Source organism: Corvus moneduloides, chromosome Z, assembly GCF_009650955.1.
Source record: "Corvus moneduloides isolate bCorMon1 chromosome Z, bCorMon1.pri, whole genome shotgun sequence".
NCBI classification, from domain to species: Eukaryota; Metazoa; Chordata; class Aves; order Passeriformes; family Corvidae; genus Corvus; species Corvus moneduloides.
The window spans coordinates 4,481,738-4,497,209 of NC_045511.1; the positions used below are offsets into that span (position 1 = coordinate 4,481,738).

Consider the following 15,472-nt stretch of genomic DNA (forward strand, 5'->3'; position numbering starts at 1 on the left):
TGATGGAAGGGGTGCCCTACATGTCAATTATAGTTGCAGGTCAACTTGATTGACAACAGTTCAATTCCATAGCAAAGTTAATCTTTACTAATGCAGTTGTCTCAACTGATTTTAAATTCCAATGCATCTCTGGATGACATGTTTTCAGTTAACTGATTAACATTTCACTTACGAGCCTTCACATCTTTGCTATAATCACTGAGAGAAGATTCCAGCGCCCCCCTGTAAAGCAAATTTATGTTACCATCATTTTTGGTACCTAGAAGTTTCACATTAAATATAACTGAGGGCTTATTAATTTAAGGATTGAATTATTCTTTTAACGTAGATTTCACCATTAGAGACATCCTAAGCCTTTCAGTCACTTTGGACTTACAACATAGCTCAGGCTTTAAATTCCACTGGAATATCAGCAGTACTGCAACTGGTCAAGCCTAATAAATAATAACACATCACACTGATGCTGTCATGAATGTTTTCTGTGGACTTTGTAGCTGACCTTGAGCACAATAAAAATTGAATTCTCCTCCCACTGTAATTTTCAGTTGGTGATGAAACACCGTGAAGGCATTCCTGTTTACAAACCACTCACATTAGCCAAATGCACAGGATTTTTGATCATAGATAGAGTCTTATGTAGCCCTAAACACAGACAGTATCACACAAGACAATAGAGAACAACATTTGTCCATGGTCTATGTGATCCTTAACTAGTTAAAATGCAATTTAGCACAGCTAATAAAATGGACTTGTTAAACCCATGCTCATATATGTTGAGTTTCTTGAATGGACTATGCAAAGGGTTATCAGATATGAAGGTTGTTGTTTAATTATATTTATATGTAGACCTCACTAAAATTTTACACATTACTATATTTTGAATATATTCTTTTAATTTGTAAAATAGTTTGATTTTTGTTTAAAAAAATGAATATTCAATTGTTAAAGTGACTATTTGCATATATGCATGAGACAGAATTTTGTGCCTTTGATGTTGGAATCCTTATTGAAAACTATACAAGAATCTCATATATTTTCAATACTCTTATAAAAATTATTCAGGGTTCCTTCTATCATTTTTCCCTGAGAAAATCAGATACACAATTTTCACACAACTCATGTGATGTTACAGAAATATTTAGTCCCTTCAAGTTCCTTGGTGCATGTGATAGCGTGTTTGAAATGGAAGTAGTGCACAAAGATTGCTCTAGTGTTTACAAATCACGGTGAAGTTTAAGATGAGAGGTATTTTGCAAAATTGTCTCATCAGATTTTCTCCAAATATACTTCCAACAACCCCCACTAAACTAATAAACTCCAGACTTTTTCCCATTTTTCCAAAACTTGCATTCCAACTGGCAATACCCTCTGAAACTTTTTCCAGTTAAGAATTCATTTTCATTTTATGAAAGAAAATTAGGTGAGATGTGGCAAAAACTGGGACAAGAATTGCTTTATCAGATCATCTAGACCCTTCTGAGAAATGAATAAGCCGAAGACATTCAGACATTTAAATGGTTATGGATAGAAAATGGAAGAGTAAGAGACACTGCTAAAACTGGTCTGTAAAGAGGACCAGCAAGGTCTCCCACCAAATCCTCCCACTGCCCCTCCCTCTTGCCATGTGTGAAACCTGATATTTTCATTTTTCTTCCAGCTGAGCCCTGCCTGTGGGATGGCTTGCCCAGCTGCAGTGCTGACCTTGGGTGACCTTATCTGGCCTGACCAGATTTCACTTCTGGGCTAGAGATCCCATCAAGAGCTGTGAATGTTATGAATGGACCGAGACATCAGGAGAAGGTCTTTAAGCACAGTGTTAGAGCCACTAGAAAAGCTATTATACACAGCTCTGAACACAGCCTGTCATGCCATAAACTTATTATTTCATCCATGCATGATCTTTCCTCCTAATCCTCCGTCTCATAGTGGATGGCCTTCTTTAGACCTATGTTGATTTTTTTCCTTATTTGACTTTCCTCCATTGCCACAGAGTGATTAACCTGTCAGCTGGCATAGATCTTCTCAGTATTAAGGTTGAAGAAAACATTACTTAGATGAGTTGCTGAGAGCTGGGGAGTGGGATAACTAAAACCACCAGCTTCACTTATGGCATATCTGTTAAAAGAAACTGGGACTGGACTTACTAACCACCCTCATAGCAACAGTTGATCTTAAATACTCAGTTGAGGCTGTGTACTATATTTAAGTAAAACTGGTTGCAGGTATTTCATATTGTCTTTCATGATTCCTCATCCTTTTGAGGGAAAACTGTTGCAAAAACATTGCCAAGAATCAAATTTGCAACATGTCTACAATTTTTCAAGTCTTTTTTGGCTCTCAGAAAATTCTTTAACATTCATATGAAGATAAGTTACAAATCTATTGCCATAGTTGCTGCTGTCATCCTCAAATAGCAAATACTTTGGCATTGTGATCCCAAATACCTAAGAGATGGCATATCTGATCTCCAGAATTACCAACAGTGAGGCCATCACATGAATCATGGCCACAGGTTCACCTTCATGATAGCCTGTTCTGCGAGACAGGCTCTAACACACTTTTTTTCAACAGTGTTAAAAGATGAATGCCCATGAGGAGGCTTGGTCCATAATCTATGTCACCTTGGCAAATACAGAATTAATGCCAAGCTTGATTTCCCTTTTACACATACACATGCTAAAAGGGATGTCTATATCCCATCCCAATCAAAGCCCCTAAGACAGCCGATATTCATTACATGTAAATTCCTTACTTGTTTTCCACAGGATTTTATATCCTACAGCATTCTCCCAATGCCAGTAGCAATTCTTATATAGACTGTGTATTAACTTTTATGGAAGCTAATGTTAAGACTTTTATGGAAGTTAAGATTTTATGGAAGTTTCACTCATTAATGCTTTAGGAGATTCTTAGTGCTGCAGGATTTGCTGGACCATTGATTGGTAGACATAATAATCTATGTGTGAAAGATGTATAGAGAGCTATAGAAAAATATTTTTGATAGTGTTTAAATAAGACATGGAAATGGGCAGGCCTCCTGTGCACAGCTGCTAACCCAGCATTTTATTAAAACAGTGGATCATAGTCTCTGAAAGCTGCTGAGCACTGTGTAGGATCCAGTCCCTTGCCTCACTTGATGGTAATGTCAATGAACTTCAGATCAGCTCCTTGCTGAGTACTAGAAAAATGCAATGAGACTGACACAAGTTGCTTGTGTTTAGTGCCTGTCAAAACATGACCCAAAGAAAATAGAATGAGACAGACAACAAGAAATGAGTGAATGAAAGAAAGATATGAAGAAGCACAACCTACAGCTGAAAAACAAATATGTGAAGCAATGAAAATGAAGAAAAAATGTTTTCCTAACTTCTTCTGTTAATACTACTGCAGTGAGTAAGGTGTTAGAAAGAGATTAGAAACTAATACTCTCTTTTGTGATCCATCTTGCGTTGCATTTTCACTGTCATTGCCCCGGTTACTTCACATCTGGTTCCACAGTTATTTACTTTTTGGTACTCACACAATGAGTCTGTCTTTTGGTCTTCTTTCTTCTTACTTCAGAATTGATTTTCTGCCAACTTTACTCAGACTGCTCCTCGTGATTACAGGAAAGATCCACCAAGATTATGCTTCTGAGGTGAAAGTGATCACATTACATGCTCTCCCTGATTTTTACAAAAAGTCACTATTTTTCAGTTGATTCTAACCTAGTGCTGATGAATCTAACAACACCACAGCAAAGTGAAAGAGGGATAAGTGAGTGTGGCAATTTCAGCATGTGTGGCACTTAAATTCACCCATTCTGGGTCCACATATTTTAACTTCACTGCTTACTCATCTGATCCACAAAGCAGTATGGGGTCACAAAAAGCAGAGAGGATGAGGGAAAAGTGGTGAGACAGAGACCCAAGGTGACAAACAGGGCTGATACTCAGGCCTTAATCAGCTTCTTGAGAAAGGGTCTTTGCAACTCTCACCACCAAATCCACATTATTTCCTCTCCAGCTGACAGTGGCAGAAAAAGAGTTGTTCTTTTTTCTGGCACAATAGCGATAATGGGCAGTTTAAATTCCAAACAGGAGAGGGTGAAAAAAATAAAATGAGAAAAGTAATGTAAGGTATATGCAGGCTGTTGGCAACTAAAAAACTATGCCAGCAACTGGCCTTGAAGTCTTCTCAAGCTCAGCCTTATTCATGTGATACGAGTAGCTTCTGTCTATGACTCATTTTAGATCTGTAGGTAGTCAAACTACTCTAATCCCCAATAGGTGTCAAGGCACAGCATGAGGTGATCCTGGCAGATCCTTTTATATCTCAGCATAAAAAGAAAAGGAACTTGTACCAGCTGATGGTGGGCCGTTATGGAGGTTAAAGGCTTCTCTTGCATGAACAGTGTTCAGGTTGCAAACAGACATTGAAACCACTTCTCAGCTACCAGTCAGTTTACCCATTCAGACAGAGCTCTCATGTTTCTCACATGCACAAATTTTTCTGGTATCACAAACTGCATGCTGATTACTGTGAGGCTATGTTAATTAGTCCTCAGTAACAAAGTGAAGTTAGTTCCACCATTTCCACAGGCTTAATATCATTTTATGCAACATCTCTTTCGGTTTGTTTTTTCTCACAGTGTGCGGAACAATCCATCATGCCTTATTGTACTGTCACAGTACTACAGAGTCTTGGGGTGACTTTATGATGCTGTACCCCTTTCGCCTGCTTATTGACCAGACATGAATCCTGTACCTTTCTGTGCCTTTAAGGCAGATCCAAGAAGGGGGTCAGGAAAGGTGGTGGAATTCCTTCGGCGGCTGTGTTCAAAAATGCAGATAACTCTCTTGCTCTCCCCTCAGCTCTTGGCTCCGCAGCAGGGAAGATAGTTGCATTCCTTTGCTTTTTAGCTAGCTTGTCGTTCATTTAGCTGAGGGAAGAATTTTTCCTGGGACTGTGGTTTCTTCTTCTTCTCCTGTTCAGCTTTGCTCTGGTCCAGAACACCATCACCAGGAGGCCCCACACTGTGGCCCAGAGGGGCCCACGCCACACCCCACCTCTGGAGAGAGCAGAGCCACACACATAAAGAGGTTTTATTTATTTAACATTATTCAACATTATTCATTCTCTAGTGCCTGCGTGCACCCTGCTTGTTAAATAAACAGCTTTTTTTCACCTTCCTCCAAGAAATTTTTTCCTAACCTGGTGAGGGAGGGGCTGCTGAAACCTGCCTTCTATTAGAGGATACGTTCATTTCACCCGTTTCCTCCTATTTGTCTCAAACCGAGATAATAATAATAATTAATAATTAATAATAATAATAATATCTGAGTATCTGAAACCCAGAGTTTATGCTGAATATGACATAATTACAGCAAGGATTATAGAAGGAGTTCATGGTTGTATTAAAAATTTAGCACGCACAGTAGTAAGAATTAGGATCTTTTAATTTTGTCATACACTGAACTTATAGTCATAACTGTTGATTTTGTGGATACAAATTTCAGAAAAGAGAGGTTATTATTTAGTCAGAGTTAATATTTGGTACAAATATGTAGTTTTCAATACAGTATTCCTACTGATTTTCTAGGAGAAGAGAACACCCATAACCTGTGCAGCGAATCCATCTATAATAGATGTTCTAGAGCAATTATTTGCAGTGGTTTTCTAGCAGAATGCAGTGAATACATCTAGAGATTAAAACAAAAAATATCATCAGATCATGTTGTTCTAAAATTTAACCATGTAAAATACATATATAGGTTTTAGACCAGCATTAATTTATTTTACTAACCCTCTTCTGTGGCAGTTGAAAAAGACAAAAAAATATATAAAACTAAGAATAGATGCTGACTTTACAGGGATAGATTTTACTTGCTGAGTAAAAACTTAATTTAATTTCTATTAGATTGGTTCAGGTGGAAAAGACCTATAACAATCATCTAGTCCAACTGCGTGATCACTTCTATATATATTATGGAAATACATGAAACACCAAAAAGACAGAAACACCAGGTAACATCAACAGAATACTTTAAACTGAAATAAAGAAATCAAAAAAAGGGGTACCACCTTGAATTTCATTAAAAGAAACACAGATTAGACTTCTTGGAAAATCATTCTTTCCTGAAAATGAAAATTTTAGGATCATTTTCACCCTCCAATATGTCTTGCAGGCCACCACACATATTTCACATGTATCCTAGAAAGAAAATTCAAGTGAAATTGTTTAGTTGGTCACTGGGTAGCAGCAGGCAGCTTTGTCCTACAGTCAATCCAGCTCCCAGACCACAGCTGGAGAAGAGGAACACTGTCACACCTTCAGCAGCCAGACAAGAAGCAGTACCCAGCATCTGACTGGTATTTGACTCTTCAGTTACTGCTGGTATCAATTTGTGTGATAGCAACATTTTGGAGGTTTTAATTAATTAATCTGTGAATAAAAAAAAAAAAAAGAAAAAAAAGAAAGCTCAGTTCCTCTGGCTCTTGACCCCAGCTATGAGTCATATCAGGGTATTGATTATTTAAAGCAAAACCTGTGCTGTTATTGCAAATATCTCTCAGGTTTTTTTCCCACATCTTTATTTTTTGACAAATTAATAAAAATAGACTGCTGATTATTTAAAATATGAGCACGGAAATGCTGCTGCTTTGTTGAGTCAGCTACACATAAAGAAGCTAATACCATTTTGGCTAGAAAATGAAGAGGTAAGATTAGAGACCAAAATAGTATCTTTAATCTCATTTTTCACTGCAATAGTATATGTATTTGAAGTCTTAGATATGATCTTTTTCTTTAATCATTGCTCTAAAACACTTTAAAAGCTGAAAAGGGCATATGACTCTCATAAATATGCAGAATTGCAAGCAAATGAAAGTTTAAAATCTCCAAGACTTGAAAGCCTTTTTCACGGATTGGCAGAACAATACAAATGATAAGTATACTTTATAAAGTTAAAGATCACTTAGATTTGTCTTCCCTTTGAATGCCTATCCTGGAAAAGGTACAGCAATAATCTCTGATCTACAGGTGTATTTCTGGAAGATGGGAACCCGCAAAAGATTTTAGGGTCTAAAACAAAGCAGAAAAGAAGAAATGTTTACAAAATATGAACATGACAGTGAAAAACAAAACCAGGTAGCAATATTATCTTTCATAAAATACCCATGGATGATACTAAAATGTAAGTATCAATTTTATTTTTCCATATTAGTACCTTTCCAAGTCTATAAATACAGTGGACTATGCTTTTACATTTAAATTCTTATTCCACTGTAATCTATAAAGAAAACAAAGTTAGACGTTACAAGCATTTATAGTCAAATCAGGCATATCTACTTTTTCTTTTTACTAAAACTGGACAATCAACTTTAGAAAAAATAGTCTGGATTTTACATAACCCATCCAAAATGTTCTCCTTTTCCACTGCAAACCTCAACAATTCCTATTTGAGTAGGTAAACGTTCAGTACAAAATGCAAGCAAGATCAGTAGACCACAAAATAGGTACAGAGTAATATACAAAGAGATATTTAAGTAATTATTAAATTTCTTGGGCCTGATTTAGAGCACCTTAACTCTATCTCTTGGATTTACAGAATATCTTAACAGATTTCCAACTTTATTTTCCCAGAATTCAAGCTTCTCAACTTAATATCCTGATATAATAAACACATCTATAGCAGTGTCTCAGCTGCAAATATAATCTAAGCATGAAAAATTGTATAACTGAATGGCATATAACTCTGAGTAGTGCAAACTGCCTCTAAAACTTTATTACTAGAGCAATTTAAAAGAAAAATTGCTGATTGAGTGTTTCAGACTTTAATGACCATTCAACATTTCTTTAATGACCTCTAATATGCTTCAAAGTGAGCATCTTTAAACCCTGGCCTAGATCACTGTACATCAGCTGTAAGGAACATTTCCTGTCAAGGTGGTTTATGAATTTGGTGACTGTTACAATAACATACATCTTAGCACTAGCTAATAGTAATGTGAAAAAAATAATTGAGATTCACCTTTAATGCATGAACATGATGGACAATTTTCAGTGGTTGTGCCAGATCGAAAATAGTGCACCAAATTAATTTGAGTGAAAAAGCACAGGTTTTGACTAAGCCTGCTTTAGGCAGTGGTGAACTATAGCTACCCCAGATTTATATTACCTTCTTTTCCACTGATGCAGTTATTGAGCCAGTGTAACCACTTACTTGACAGCAGAGGTGAATCTCAGAATCAGGAATTCTCTCTTTCTCCATGGTCCGTGATGGAAGTGGATTATCTTCTACTGCAGCCCCAGCACCTGTATGTACAGCCTAGATTCTGACAACAGACCAAACAAAGCTGTCCTCATTTTTTTATAGCTCTCTATTCACTGTATGCTTAATTACAATAGCTTAACAACATCATTTCATACCCCAAGGACAACCAGCAATACCCTTGAATTTTTAATAGGCTTTGTCTTCAAACAGAGATGTTTCTCAACATCAGTTTCACCTCTTGTTGCAGTTCTTATACCTGGAGAATCAGCTTCCCACATTCTTACTGGATTTAAGGTAGATCTCGGCAGATTCTTCTAAGGGTCAAAAATCAGACACCATTAAAATTACTCCTTCCAACCCTAGTGGCTGGCTCTGATAATGAAAAGAGCCTCTGTCATGTAAAAATGATGCAGAAAGGATGTTAAAAGACAAGTTTATTTGCACTCTTGTGTTCTCTTCCCTTAAATGGGAATAACCCTATTAATTTTCAATGGTGATACCAAGATTAAATTTATTGAGGTGGATGACCAGGAGAATTTAATTAGAAGTCACATTGCAATAAAGCAAAACAATAGTTATCTTGGACTAGAGTTATGATTGCAATTAATCTCCAATGACTCTGCTCTCTAATAAGCACTGCATCCTTCAGCTGCTCCAAACATAATACCTTTGCAACTGAAATGCATTTTTTTTAAAGCACAAATTCCTGCTAGGGTAGCTCAAAACTTCATTTTGTGTAACATTTTTACATATTTCTTAAGAAGGTAAAGCAAACTTTGTGTTCTGCACAATTCTTAAGGACTTTGTTCTAGATGCAGTTAGTTCTAGGTACAGTGTGTAGATTAGCAAAACTAGGCAAGATCAATCCTACTGAAGCTGGCACTGAACCTGGCAAGGGATGCAAAGTGTCACAGGAAGGGCTTCTACAGATATTTAGTCAGAAAAGGAAGATGAAAGAAAATGTACCACCCAATAACGCTGTTAAATTGGTAAAGACAGAAGAAGACTGAGGCACTCAATAATTTTTTTTGCCTCAGTCTTCAATGGCAGTCTCTCTTCCCATACCTCACGAATGGATGGACAGCAGGATGGGGACTGAAGGAGCAAAGTCCCTCTTAGTGTAAGTAAAGATCAGGTTCATGACCATCTGAGGAACTTGAGCATACATGAGTCTATGGGACCTGGTGAAATGCTTCCCAGTGTCCTCAGGAAATTGGATAATGTAGCTCCCAAGCCACTCTCCATGGTACTAGAAAATTTGTGGCAGTCAGGAGAACTCCCAATGACTGGATAAGGGGACACATTGTACCCATCCTTAAAAAGGTTAGAAAGGAGAATACAATGAACTACCAACCTGTCAGCCTCACCTCTGTGCCTGGGAAGATGATGGAACAGATCTTTGTAGAAGCTGTGCTAAGGCACATGGAGGACAGGGATGTGACAGCCAAGGATAAGTCTTGTCTGACCAACCCAGCGGCCTTCTATGATTGGGTGACTCCATCAGTGGACAAGGGAAGAGTTACAGACGTTATTTATCTGGACTCTCTAAAGCCTTTGATACAGTCCCCCACAACATCCTTCTCTCCAAATTGGAGAGATGGATTCAGTGGGCTGTTAGGTGACAAAGAAAGTGGTCGTATGGTCACATGCAGAGGGTAGTGCTCAATGACTCAGGGTGGATATCAGTGACAAGCAGTTTCCCTTGGGGCTCTATACTGGGACAACAGTTATTCAAGATCTTCATCAGTGACACAGACAAGGGGATCAAATGCATCCTCAGCAGATTTACAGTTGGCCCCAAGCTGAGTGGTGCAGTTGACATTCCTGAAGGATGGGATGTCATCCAGAGGGACCTGGACAAGCTGGAGAAGTGGCCCATGGGAACCTCATGAGGTTTAACAAACCAAGTGCTGGCGCTGTACCTGAGTCAGAGCAAACCCCAGTATCAATCCAGGCTGGGGATGGACAGGTCAGAGCAGCCCTGAGAGAAGGATTTGGGGGTGCTGGTGGGTGAGAGGCTGGACATGACCCAGCCATGGGCACTCACAGCCCAGAGAGCCAAATGTGTCCTGGGCTGCATCCAAAGCAGCGCGGCCAGCAGGGCCAGGGAGGGGATTCTGCCCCTCTGCTCTGCTGGGACCCCACCTGCAGTGCTGCATCCAGCTCTGGGGTCCCAGCACAGGAAGGACATGGAACTGCTGGAGTGGCTCCAGAGGAGGGCCAGAAAAATAATCAGAGGGGTGGAACCTCTCTCCTACGAGGAAAGGCTGAAAGAATTGGGATTGTTCAGCCTAGAAAAAGAAGTCTTTGGGGTGACCTATTTGTGGCCTAGCAGAAACTGAAGGGAACCTACAATGAAGATGGAGAGAGACTATTTACAAGACCATGTAGTGACAGAACAACAGGGAATCAATTTAAACTGAAAGAGCCTAGGTTTAGATTAGGTATTAGAAAAAAATTCTTGACTGTGAGGGTGCTGAGGCACTGGAACAGGTTGCCCAGAGAAGCTGTGGATGCACCATCCTTGGAGGTGTTCAAGGCCAGGTTGGATGAGGCTCTGAGCGACCTGGTCTGGTTAAAGGTTTCCCTGCCCATGGCAGGAGGGTTGGAAGGAGATGATCTTTAAGGTCTTTTCCAACCCAAGCCATTCTATGATCCTACATTTTTATTTTCCTGGACATAGCAGAAATCTCATATGAGTCCTGAAAAACACTTTGTTGATTATCTCTTCTGATATGCCATCCACAGCTTTTCCCACACAAATGGGCAATTTAGCTTTAGTTTACAATGTGAGAGAAAAGAAATATTTCAGAATTGCAATAGGAGCCATAATCTGAAATCATCAGCTTTTAACAATATATACAACACAATTATATAGTGGCTTTAATCCAGTAATAATTACTGATACCACAAGAGGAAAATATCAGCATTAGAAAGAAAAATGGCATGACTTCACATGACTTGCAATTTTAGCAAGATTGCCTAAGGTACCAACTCTCCACAGGCTGACCCTTAGCAACAGAGATGTGCCATGTTCTTGAAGAGATACAGATTTTTGTTAAAAAAAAAACAAAACAAAAGAAGAATGTCATCAGACAATCCTCAGAAAAAGAAGAACACTGATCTGGGCACAAAATGAGTCAGCACTCTCCAACATTAAAATATCAATTAACAAATATCAAGATGTCAGTAAATCCATTTCTATGCTACAAATAGATGTAGCCAAGCTTGCTCAAACCTGTCCTTCCTGAGAGAGAGTGGGGACTCTGGTAATTAGTTTTGAAATAAATTTTTATTTTTATTCACTGCATGTCAATAGGAATTCAAGTTAAGCCTCACACAATTAAAGCAATATAACACTGCACAAGTTATTGAATTTCTGCAGGGATACTTAATAGTCTATATATTACAGTGTAGAAAGGATGTAATGTATCATATCATTCCAAAGTACAGGCAAATTTTAAAGGGCATTATTTCTGCAAATAGAAAGTATAACTATTTTTTTAACTACTGAAAGAAAAATAATTCTCTCTGTGTGTATATGTGTTATAAAGTATATTTCTATGTTTACATAACTGTAATATTTTTGGGCACTATTTCTCATAAACTAGATCCAGACACAGAATTCTGTTCTAGGAGATCTCCATGGATTCCCCTGAATAGTTCTGGTCTTCTCTGTGCATACAAAATTCTGCAATGTGGAAACCTTCCCTCCTTCCTTTATAGGAGTAGGATCTGAAGCATTTATCTCAAATTTAAAGACAAGATTCATGAATATGATAGTGAAGTTTATTCAGGGTGGGGAGGGTGAGTAGATCAGTTAGAAGGATTTATGAAACTAATAATGTTCTGCTGCTCAGTTTAAATTCTATTGTGCTATGGGCTTACACAAAATTTCTGGTACATATTGAAATAAATTTCATAGATTAGAAGAAATTACGAAGCTGCTGCTGTGATGCAGACTTAAAAAATAAAAATAATAACTCAAGAAACAGTGTATAAAGATTTGACTAGAAAGTAAAATTGTAGGCAATAAAGATGTAGAGGCAGTAAATACTTTGCCTTATTTTCAGTCTGCTATTCTCCATGCAATGAAGAACAGTACAAGGGCAAGTGCTGAAGGGCTACAGAGTACTGAAGTAGGAATAGTTAAATATCACCCTGTAGTCACATCAATCACAACAAAGTTCCACAGATCAAGGAGAGCTATTTAGAAGATGTGGTATATTTACTTTTCAAGCCTAAACTAAATCAGTTTGCTGAATTGTAAGTGAAAATTTGAAATGATAGATTTTTGAAGTGCTCAACTTGATCTGACAAGAACATACAGACGTAGAAAAGTTTTAGAGATGTGTTATTGAGTCACTGGAGGTGCTCAGGGTGTGATATCCTTTTGCACATGAGACAGGATATGTGCTTATCCATAGAGACCTCCTGTGCTAGCATTAATATCCCTCTATCACTTGGTATGCAGGCTGGGGCCAAATCTTCACCTTCTCTTCCTCTCCACTGAAGACTCCAGGAGACAGTTTCTGCCTTCCTCATGGAAGGGAGAGTGGGAGAGCTGGGACTGTTTTGTAGGTGGTTTGTCCCACAGAGCCTCCAGATCAGGCTCTGGGAAGAACTCAAGGTTTCCTTCTAAACATCTCAGTCACAAGGGCGTGGGATTCTCTTAGGGATCTCAGTACTGAGCCCACAACCCTTTTGAGTCCGGTCTAAAGAAAAGTCTCTGTACGATGTCAGAGGTGGGAACTGACACACATGAACCATGGGAAGGAGTAAAACCATCACAGGAGTGGATCCCAGGCTGATCAAGAAGTTCACACCAACAGAAACTGACTTTTGGTTGTAAGAGAGTAACTCTACACCAAGCCAGATGTGAGCCTCACATGTTCAGCAATTTATACCTCCTGTAGCTGCTGAGCAAGTATGAGAACACACCCTCTCCAGGCAAAGTTTTTGCCTTTGTGTGTATACACACTGCATAAAAAACAAGTGTGTTTTTCCTGAATTTCTTGCAGTTATTTAAAGAATTTAAAATATGAGTATGTTGTTTTGTTTGTTCTAGCTCATGAGAGAATGAGAATACCAAAAAGCTACTGCCTTATTTTACTTTTGACTGAAAATGTAGGAAACAAAGAAATGTCATAATCCAAAAAGCATATCTAAAAAGCATGGTGACCACAAACAGTCAGTAATATGTGTCAATTAACTTTTTTTTAAAATTTAATATGCCTACTAGCTTTATATGCTATGTTCATTTTCATAAATTACCTTTTTCTGTCTATATATATTTAAGATATCTTTCCTGAAGCTCTTGCAGTAATTTTAACAATTTTCAGTGCATTTTAATGGTTCTCCAACATAAACCAAATGTAAGCAGACAAATATTCATAAATATATTCATAAATAAGCCACTAATAATCTGAAAAATAAATATTCAATTTCTCATTTTAAACATAAACTGTGAAATTTTATAATTTTAGTAAATACTTGCTGAAGTAAATATATAATGATTCTGTATAACCTTGTGCTTACCAAAAATTACTGCAGTTATTATAAAGTATAAAATGATTCTGTATGAAATGATGGTTACCAAAAATTACTGCAGTTATTATAAAGGCAGTATTTAACTTGAAATCAATACATCTTTATAGCTATCAATCAAGTTTTGTAAGCAAACACTTTAATGACAAGATGCAAAGCAAGATTGAAATTGATGTTGCTGATGTAAATCAGTCAAAGACTGACAAAATCCTTTTGGCAGCGTTACACAGCAATCACTTGTGTAACTCCCTCTGAGTCTTTCTGCAAGATGAAGCATTTGGTGCTGATTTTCAGTGCTCAGTCATCTCTCCAGAAAGCACTTAAGAGCAGCAATTGGCTTTGCAGTTATTTCTGTCACTGTCTTTCAAAGCGATCTTAATGGACCATGTGTTCTCAGTAAAGGGCTTATTTCTCTTCAGAATTCCTCTGCATACTGAGGAAGGATTATCCTGTCACATCACTGGGAGTTATAACAGAGTCTCATAAGCAATCAAAACCCAGGTGTCTCCAGCATTTTCTTCCACACCCAAGAGACAAGGTCGTATCTACCAGATTACACTAAAGGGACTTGCAGTGGAGCAGCATTGCTCATGGAGTCCCTTAGTCCCAGGTACAGAGCAGTACCACAGTTAGAGCTCTGCTATCTGCCAAAAATCACCCTGAAGGACATATTTGGCCAGTTCAGTGACAGCTGTCCCCACTTGAATATGAGAAGTAGCATGTTCCTCACCAAATACAAATTATTTTTTCTTGACACAAAATGTATTGATTATTCACATAGTTTTCTGCAGCCTTTCTTGCTTGCCTTGGCCTTATATGCAGCTTGGCATCTTCCCTCTTCTCCAAAACTTCCCAACAAGAGACAAGAGCCTACCCTAATCAAAGCAAGCCCTGTAGGGATCCAGCTACAGAGATCACGTCTGCAAAATGCGGTATCATTTCTAGCGATTGTAGAACTTCTCAGTAAGAAACAGTGTGAGTGTGTAGAGGAAATCTTAACTATCATCTCGTTTTCTAACTTCAACTTATCAGCAACTTAACTCTTTTCCAGAGCTTAGAGAGCAAATGTATATATTTAATCACCATTTATGTATATTCAGTTGGTAATTTCCTGGTATATGATAATTTTGACTATGTTAATGACAGCTGTAACTTGCATAATATGTCTGAATTAAGAAAATCTGTTTATTTATCTATATATGTACTTTCCATAAATTACACTCCCAAGAGTGGGGATACTGGTCTAACGCAAATATATCTCACAGGGGAGTTATCTGCATATTTGATTATGCTTTTGGTTTTTTTTGGTTTTTTTCCTAAGACAGAGGCTTTTCTTAAGCAATCTGCCTAAATTATTACATTATTCTTAATGTGATAAAATTTGGTTACAAAACTCACGTGAAATCTATATCACTAGATGTGTTCAAGTTAGGGTCTTAATGTAAGTCTTTCAGAAACCCTGGGGACCAGATTTTTACAGGTTGCTCCACTCAGCTCAGTGACACATGAACTCCTGCCCTACTAATGCCAAAGAGCACTTTCCGTGCTGGGGAGACTCCAGTCCCTGCCATGCAATGGGAAGAGGGAAGCAGGAGCTGCAGCAAACCTGCTTGTGAGGAGCTGCACAAGCAAAGCTCAAAGGAGAGAAAAGCACTCAGGAATGGGAAGGG

The 15,472-nt window shown here is 38.1% G+C and overlaps 1 long non-coding RNA gene across 1 annotated transcript in view; it reads right to left on the reverse strand.

The window, feature by feature from the left end:
- Positions 1-5,786: 5,786 nt before the first annotated feature.
- The window catches only part of LOC116438168, a 29,360-nt gene continuing 19,674 nt past the window's right edge, over positions 5,787-15,472 (reverse strand). The window contains exons 3-4 of the long non-coding RNA XR_004237616.1: positions 8,205-8,316; positions 5,787-7,063 (exon numbers count right to left, since the gene is read on the reverse strand). This is a non-coding gene — a long non-coding RNA (uncharacterized LOC116438168). The remainder of the gene's footprint in view (positions 7,064-8,204; positions 8,317-15,472) is intronic.